Source organism: Mustelus asterias, chromosome 8 (genome assembly GCF_964213995.1).
Source record: "Mustelus asterias chromosome 8, sMusAst1.hap1.1, whole genome shotgun sequence".
Taxonomy (NCBI): domain Eukaryota; kingdom Metazoa; phylum Chordata; class Chondrichthyes; order Carcharhiniformes; family Triakidae; genus Mustelus; species Mustelus asterias.
In genome coordinates, this window is record NC_135808.1 from 109263657 (window position 1) to 109270726 (window position 7070).

General features: G+C 40.1%; 1 long non-coding RNA gene across 1 annotated transcript in view; it reads right to left on the reverse strand.

Annotated features, from left to right (window-relative positions):
- Positions 1 to 4521, reverse strand: part of LOC144497951 (uncharacterized) — a 70080-nt gene extending 65559 nt beyond the window's left edge. Inside the window, exon 1 of the long non-coding RNA XR_013498578.1 lies at positions 4447 to 4521. This is a non-coding gene — a long non-coding RNA (uncharacterized LOC144497951). The remainder of the gene's footprint in view (positions 1 to 4446) is intronic.
- Positions 4522 to 7070: the final 2549 nt, after the last annotated feature.

Below are 7070 nucleotides of genomic sequence, written 5' to 3' on the forward strand. Positions count from 1 at the left end.
TCATGCACGAGGAAAATTGAGTACAGAATATCCCAGAGAATGTGACGTCCAGAGGACATTGCACTAACTGTGACATTTTAACCAGCGCTGGTTTTGAAATATATAAGCAACATACAATTAAATAAACCAAGTATACTGGAGGGTTGCACCACTGCCAGGTTAGGAACAAGTAAGGACTTGATAAACATTTCTCAGCCCAGGTTTGCAAGCGCTAAATGTTAATAAGCCACGGCAGCATGGTTGTGAAGTCAAATTTCACCATCACCATTCTGGGAAACAATCTTCTTTCTGTAACAAACTAAAAGTTAAAGGTAGGAACATATGGTTCCAGGGATCGTTATCATTGTGGCTACAATCTCCCTAATGATTGCGTGGCCTTTAGCAGCCTTGACTTAGTGGAATTTAAATGGCGTAAACTTGTTGCAGATGGAGGTTGGTCACTGAAAATGTCATAGTCCTACAGCGCTTTATCCGAATTCCGCCTTCCTCCATTCCTCCTCCGCAGGAGCCATTTTACAGCCCTGTGGGGTATGGGTGTCTGCTTCCTTTATTAGAATGATTACAGCTGTGTTTCGCTCTTGTTATAATCTATTTACTGGGTTAAGGCTAATTAGACCTATTAAGATTTCACCAACCGGTGATCCCCACTGGCTCATTCAAACTGGACCTTTAGTTAATTGGTTAACACAAGGTCCTAACAATTAGTAAATAAATAAATACGGTCACAGTAACAGCACTGAAAATTCACATCCTATACATGGCAGGTTTGATCTTTCAAAGGATTTCCTCAACTTAGCGCCCCTTCCATCCATGTCACACACCCTCCCCTGATTGAGGGGGTGGCAAGCCCAGTCCTGAGGTGAAAAATGGCGGACAGCTTTCAGAAGGTAAATGAAGCTGTTAAATTCTTTCCATCTCGTGCAGACTACACTGAATTTGAAACTCACTATGCAGAGATCCCGGAGGGGAATTTGCTGATTTGACCACTTCGTTGGCACAGTGAGTTAGCACGCAAGTGCCACATTTCACCAGACCACTGGTTAATTTTCAATACAGTTCAACAAAGCCCCAGCAAGGATCCAGTTAAAAATAACTGAAACAAGATGGAGCGCGAGCTCACAGCATTTGCACTGATCAGGCATTGAAAGGAAACAGAAAATATATTTTCCAATCAACAAATGAAGGCCTTTCTTGAGATTAACATTGTCACCTGCTGCAGCAGCATTTCTTCACTAATGGCAAACCACGTCAGAAAGGTTTTTTCAGCGTTACTGATAATTACAGAAAGTTATCAGCTAAGTCCTCTATACGTTTTCCTAATCGACTCTCACCTGTTCTAACTTTAGAGATTAGCCAGAGAAGATAGTTTTCACATTTTTATATGCGTATTTTTAAAGGCATTAGCCACTCCCACTGATCCCTCAGGGTGATTAATTTGAATTTGCTTTCTTGGGAAGGGCAATGGGTTTATTTGGTCGAACGTGACATTTTTCGAAAGAGGCAGCAGATTCAGAATCCCATATACTTGTCACCCTTTTGAATGTTTTTTTCGGAAGCGGGGAATCCAGTTTCCTTCAAAAAAAAGGTTGTCGGCTTATATTTGCAGAGTGTACAAGCAAAACTATATCACCTATTTAAAAAAAAGACACAATGGGTCTCCAGGAAACCCCCAATATCAAAATGTTACACCAAAACAGAGGAAAATCTTTACGGCGAATAGGTTTGTGAGGAGTTGGACCATCGGCTGATCTGTTTTAATAATGGACGACATTTTGCGGCCCCATCGCAGCATGGGTGTGGCCAGAAAATGCAGCGAGCCGTTGAAAATTGACTTCGCCGGGACCGGAAGATCCCACCGGCGGGAAGAGCAGGAAAATTCCACCTGACGAGTTATTGAAGAACAAAATATTCCAACCCATAAGTTGGACCCTGGTCCCAGACAAGTCAACATAATGGCAGAAAATCTAAATACACTATTTAACAGCTATTCCTTTTGATCTGGTAGTGGTCACAATGAACAATCCTTTTTTTTATAGGTCAGGAAAAGCCTCAGAAACTCTGCATCTCCCTTTATCTCTTGAGCATATGAAGCTTATAGGTGAACATAACGACTCAAGACAGACATTGCACTTTCAAAATACGCTCCTACTCAACTAGATCCTTTCCTAGCTCTTTCCACTCCAATGATGCTTTGCTCACAGCTAAGTCTGTACACGTGGAATGCCGCGCAGATGCCAATTCACTGATACAATGACAAAATGAGCAAATGGCTTAATTCGCATCGGGGTCTGTACTTTTCCGGAGCTCAGTAAACTAAGCATAGCTCTTCTCTCACATAAACCTGTCAGTTCACATAGTTACATGTCTGCAATAAGCAAAGACTCATGGTGAGCGTGTTTCAAACAAAAATTCAAATACCAGTTCCTTCCTAGGGTGACATATGTTCCCACCAAGCCCATCTGAGTTTATTAAATATAAGATCTCAAATTTATCTCCAAAACAAATTAACCACTAGCCTTAATTTTTGAGTATTCATTTTAAAGCGGCTTACATTTTAGGACCAAAAGACAGCTTGATCTGATATCAGAATTTAACAGTGGGCGTTGAGAGGAGAGAGTTGGGAGTGGAACTCAAGCAGATGGGTGTTATGGCGCAACAATATTAACGTCAAACTTGACAATTTTGTAGGTGTTAAACATGGGGATTAATCTTTTACTATCCTGAGCATGAATCACTGGAAAATGACCGTACAATAATTGAACTGAGAATGTGCTAACGACGAAAATCGAGCTATAGGGTTTGGCAAACAGGAAGCTCTTTGAAAGAAAAAAATTCCTTTAGAATATGTTAATTCGGATAAAAAATTATTTTTCTCAAAACTTTCTTCACAACCTTTAATGACAGAATTCTTGCCTTCCTTTTCTCTCCCGCTTTATAATGTGCTGGCCTTTTCTCTTATATCGTCTGCCTTCCTGTTTCTCTCGTTCTCCCATTTTTTCTTTGGAGGTGAAGTGCAAATAATATAGAAGTAATCAAGTTATGGTGAGAACCTGGTTACAACAAACCTTTTGTTATAACATCCTGTTTCTATGGTCCTTGCTGAGATGCCATTATAACTTTGGGGGGGGGGGGGGGGGGGAGAATCTCTATCCAATTCTTTCTTCCAGAGCTAACTGCTCCTCACAAAGATCATAAATTTCTAATAATTAGATTAGGCTCTAAATTGCAACAAAAGCAGGAAAGAAATCATCACCCAGTGCAGGGCTAAATTTTTAGCGATCAATCAGAAAGTTGATGGAAGTACTGAGGCAGAATTGGTTTCATTGCACCCAGGGTCAGACAGTCATCGTTTTCTCCAGAAAACCAAACTGGCGGGATCAAGGAGGCCATCCCTTTCATCATTGTTGCACAATAGATTAATGGTTCCTTCTACACCTCAAATGCTTAGGCAAATTCCAAGAAGATCTTACGTTGAGCAGCGTCAGTGAACTTGGGGAATGATTTGTGAGCATTTGAACTTAACGGAGGAGTTTTATTTCATTGAACAGACATAGTGGTGATGACCAGTTTCTGGTTTATACAATGACTTCTAACAGGAATTCGCTCCAATTCCAACCAGTCTTAGAAAAATTTAGGTTCAAATGGGCTAGATTCTATAGGCCACAAATCTCTGTTTTCCGTCTGACTTCTTAACTTTTGCAAAACTTAAAATGTAGTCATTCAATTGGTGAATTAAGTGGACGAGAATAAGACTTTTCAACAAACAACGTCTTTTTTCAATAGACAAAAGCAGTTTTAGCGATAACTACCATGGATTACAGATTAATAGCGTGAGAGCCCAACAATGTACTAAAGATGTCTGCGCAATCAGGACTAGCCATGGAAAGAGTTAAAAAAAAGAGAGACATTATAAAATGCAAAACTTTGTTGCGAGCAGATATATTTTCGGCTAGATTTCCCTTCTACAAACTCCGCCATTCACTCCAGCCATGTTTGAAAAGACAAAGGTAGTTCCCTCACATATATTAAAGCCACCCCATCAGCCACGTACACGTCTCGTTTGACTCAAATGAACTGCTGCTTTCTGAATCCGTCTCACTGACTTGCCAAAATGGACCATTCAATCTTATTTAGTACAATAAATATGCCACGATAAAGAATTTTGCATCAAAAGATTTGCCAGGATAAAGGAGCCTCGGCAAACTAAATTTAGCAACAAGTGCAATTTTATTTGTGCAGAAATCCACACCCCTTCAAAATGAGTCAAAGGCAGAAAAATATAACCAACAACAGACTGCTGTTAAAATGAACATTGCTAAGAGCTAATTTGTTCATAGACGCAGTAACACCGAACTGTGCCTACGTACTCAAAATGAGATAGATTAAAGTGAATAAAGGACTTACACGCAGGAAGACTTTTTAAAAGAGTTTAGAATTGTTACTCACAGTCAAGTCTGTCTTCCCCTCCAGACGACTCGTGCTCAACAGGAACATATTTCAACATCATTACTTCATAGCTACAACATCCCATCTGGTGGTCAACTGCATTCAACTTTCTTCTAAAGAAAAAAAATGACTTTGTTTTAAAAAGGACAGCCCCTGAAACTCCTCCCTCCTCCCTTTTAGGGCTGGGACATGGTTAGTGGCTAGAAATAAAAAACCTTCTCAGATCATTCATGGCTTCTTTTTTAAAAAAAATCAGAACTCCACCCTGGTGCAGCTTAGCCAGGGTATAAGGAACGAGAAGGGAAGGGGGTGGGATAATGGAAGTGGAGAATTAATTGCTGTCAATAAATCGTTTCACTGAGACAGGATCACAACAGAGTCTGCAAACTCCCACCTTGCTCTTGAACCGGTTTACTGATCTGTGAAGTACAGCAGGCTATGCAACTTTCACCTGCTGTGCGGGGAATTCTTATCGATGATAATGTTCATGACTCAGCCAGAGGGACCCCACCCAGTGTGGGCGGTGAGAACTGTCACTTAAGCCTTAGATTGCCTGCACTAAACAGACAGAGTCTATCTTTTGATGAACTATATAGACAAGGCTTTTCCTTTTCTTTAGACTCTTTTCTTTAAACTGAACTTTCAAAATATTTTATTTCTAATTTCAGTGTGCTGTAAAGCTCAATTCCTCATCCATTTTACTTTAGACACTTAAAGCGGCTAAGCAAACCTAATGGCTAACATGTCTATAAATAGATACAAGGCAGCACAATCTTTTCATTGATTTATGCCTGGCTTTAGTCTTGCACGATATATTTCAGACTATAATCCTCCTCTCTTCCTCATCTTTATCTGCTTTCCCCAAGAAAAAAACTCGACAATGTGTCTCACTTCCCTCCAACTAACTTTTGTTCCCTGATTTCATGACTTTTTAAAATCCCTTTGTGTGTCTATTTGCACAATTTTGATCTCCCGTTTTAAGAGCATATGCTTGCTTTCTTTCTTTTATGTGTTTTCGTGACACAGTCAACCTATTTACGATGGCGGGGAAACTTCTAGAGACAATAGTCTGCAACAAAATTAATTGGCATTTGGAATTCGGGATGAATAAATTAAAATCAGCATGGATTTCTTAAAGGCAAATCATGTTTGACTCACTTGACTGAGTTCTGTGATGAAGTAATGGAGCGGGCTGATGAGGATCGTACGGTTGATTGGGGAGCCAGTTGTCTAGTGGTATTGGCCATGAGTAATCCAGCAATCCAGGAGAATGCTTTGGTGACTTGGGTTCGAATCCCACCATGGCAGATGGTGAAATTTAAATTCAATAAAAAATCTGGAATTAAAAGTCTAAAGATAACCATATAAAACCCATCTGGTTCACTTTTAGGGATGAAAATCTGCCAACCCTACCTGGCCTGGCCTACATGTGACTCCAGAACCACAACATTTTGGTTGACTCTTAACTGCCCTTTGAAATGGCCATAAAAAGCCACTCCTAGAGCAATTAGGGATGGGCAATGAATGTTGACTCAGCGAACGGCAATCACATCCTATATATAAAATGTGTATGGACTTTCAAAAGGCATTTGACAAAGTACCATATAATGGACTTGTTAATGAAATTACAGGATCAGTGGCAAGATGGATGCAAAATTGGCTTCGAAACAGAAAGCAGAGGGTTCAGGTTGTTTAACACTCTGGAGGGAAGAGTTAGTATTAGGACCACTGTTCTTTTTGATATATATTCCACTCAAAGGGCCGAATGGCCTACTCCTGCACCTGTTTTCTATGTTTCTGGTCTTGGGTATACAGGACGTCATTTCAAAGTTGCAGATGGCACAAAGTTGAGGAATGTAGTAAACAATAACGTATATATGGGTAGAAGTACACAAAACTTTCAAGGTTCCAGGACAAATTGAGAAGACCATTAAAATGGCACATGAGATGTTTGGTTTTATAAATAGATGCATAGGTGAAGGTTGTACTTGGTAAGAGGAGAAAGTTGCAACCCGAAAGCTGAACAAACAACTCAAGAAATGACCTAGTAACGAGTTTTATTTGGAGAGTTGTTTTGTATGGATGTGACCTGGATCTTAGATGAGACCAACTAGCATTGAAATGTGGGTTTGGAGGAGAATAGAAAAGATCTGCTGGGCGGAAAAAGTGACAAATGATGAAGTGCTGTGGGATAAGGGACAAAAGCACAGAGTGTGACTTTGGACAGAATGTGGGCGTTTGGTGAGAAGAAGGAAACTTTACATATCTTTCCATGAAATATAATATTGATTGTGCTTGTGTTTAACGTTTAACTGCAGGTATTGTTTAACTTTTAAGTTTCATCCAGGGGCCTAAGTAGTGGAAGAAAAGCTATCCATTGGCAACAGCTGAAGGGTTAATTATTTAAGGAAACTAGTTTGAACTGTTTGCTGCTGTACATAGGCTTAGCTAGTCCCTTTGCTCAGAACATAAAAATTCAGACACACTCTGTGTGCCCAGCACTGAGTGCAGCTTCAGATAGAGTGTGGACGTTTGAGAAGAGGGAGTTTGCTGAGGAGGGGAACACGGTACTCCTTTGCTCTTCTAAATTTTTCATCCTTTAGGAATTGGTTTTTGCTGTTCTC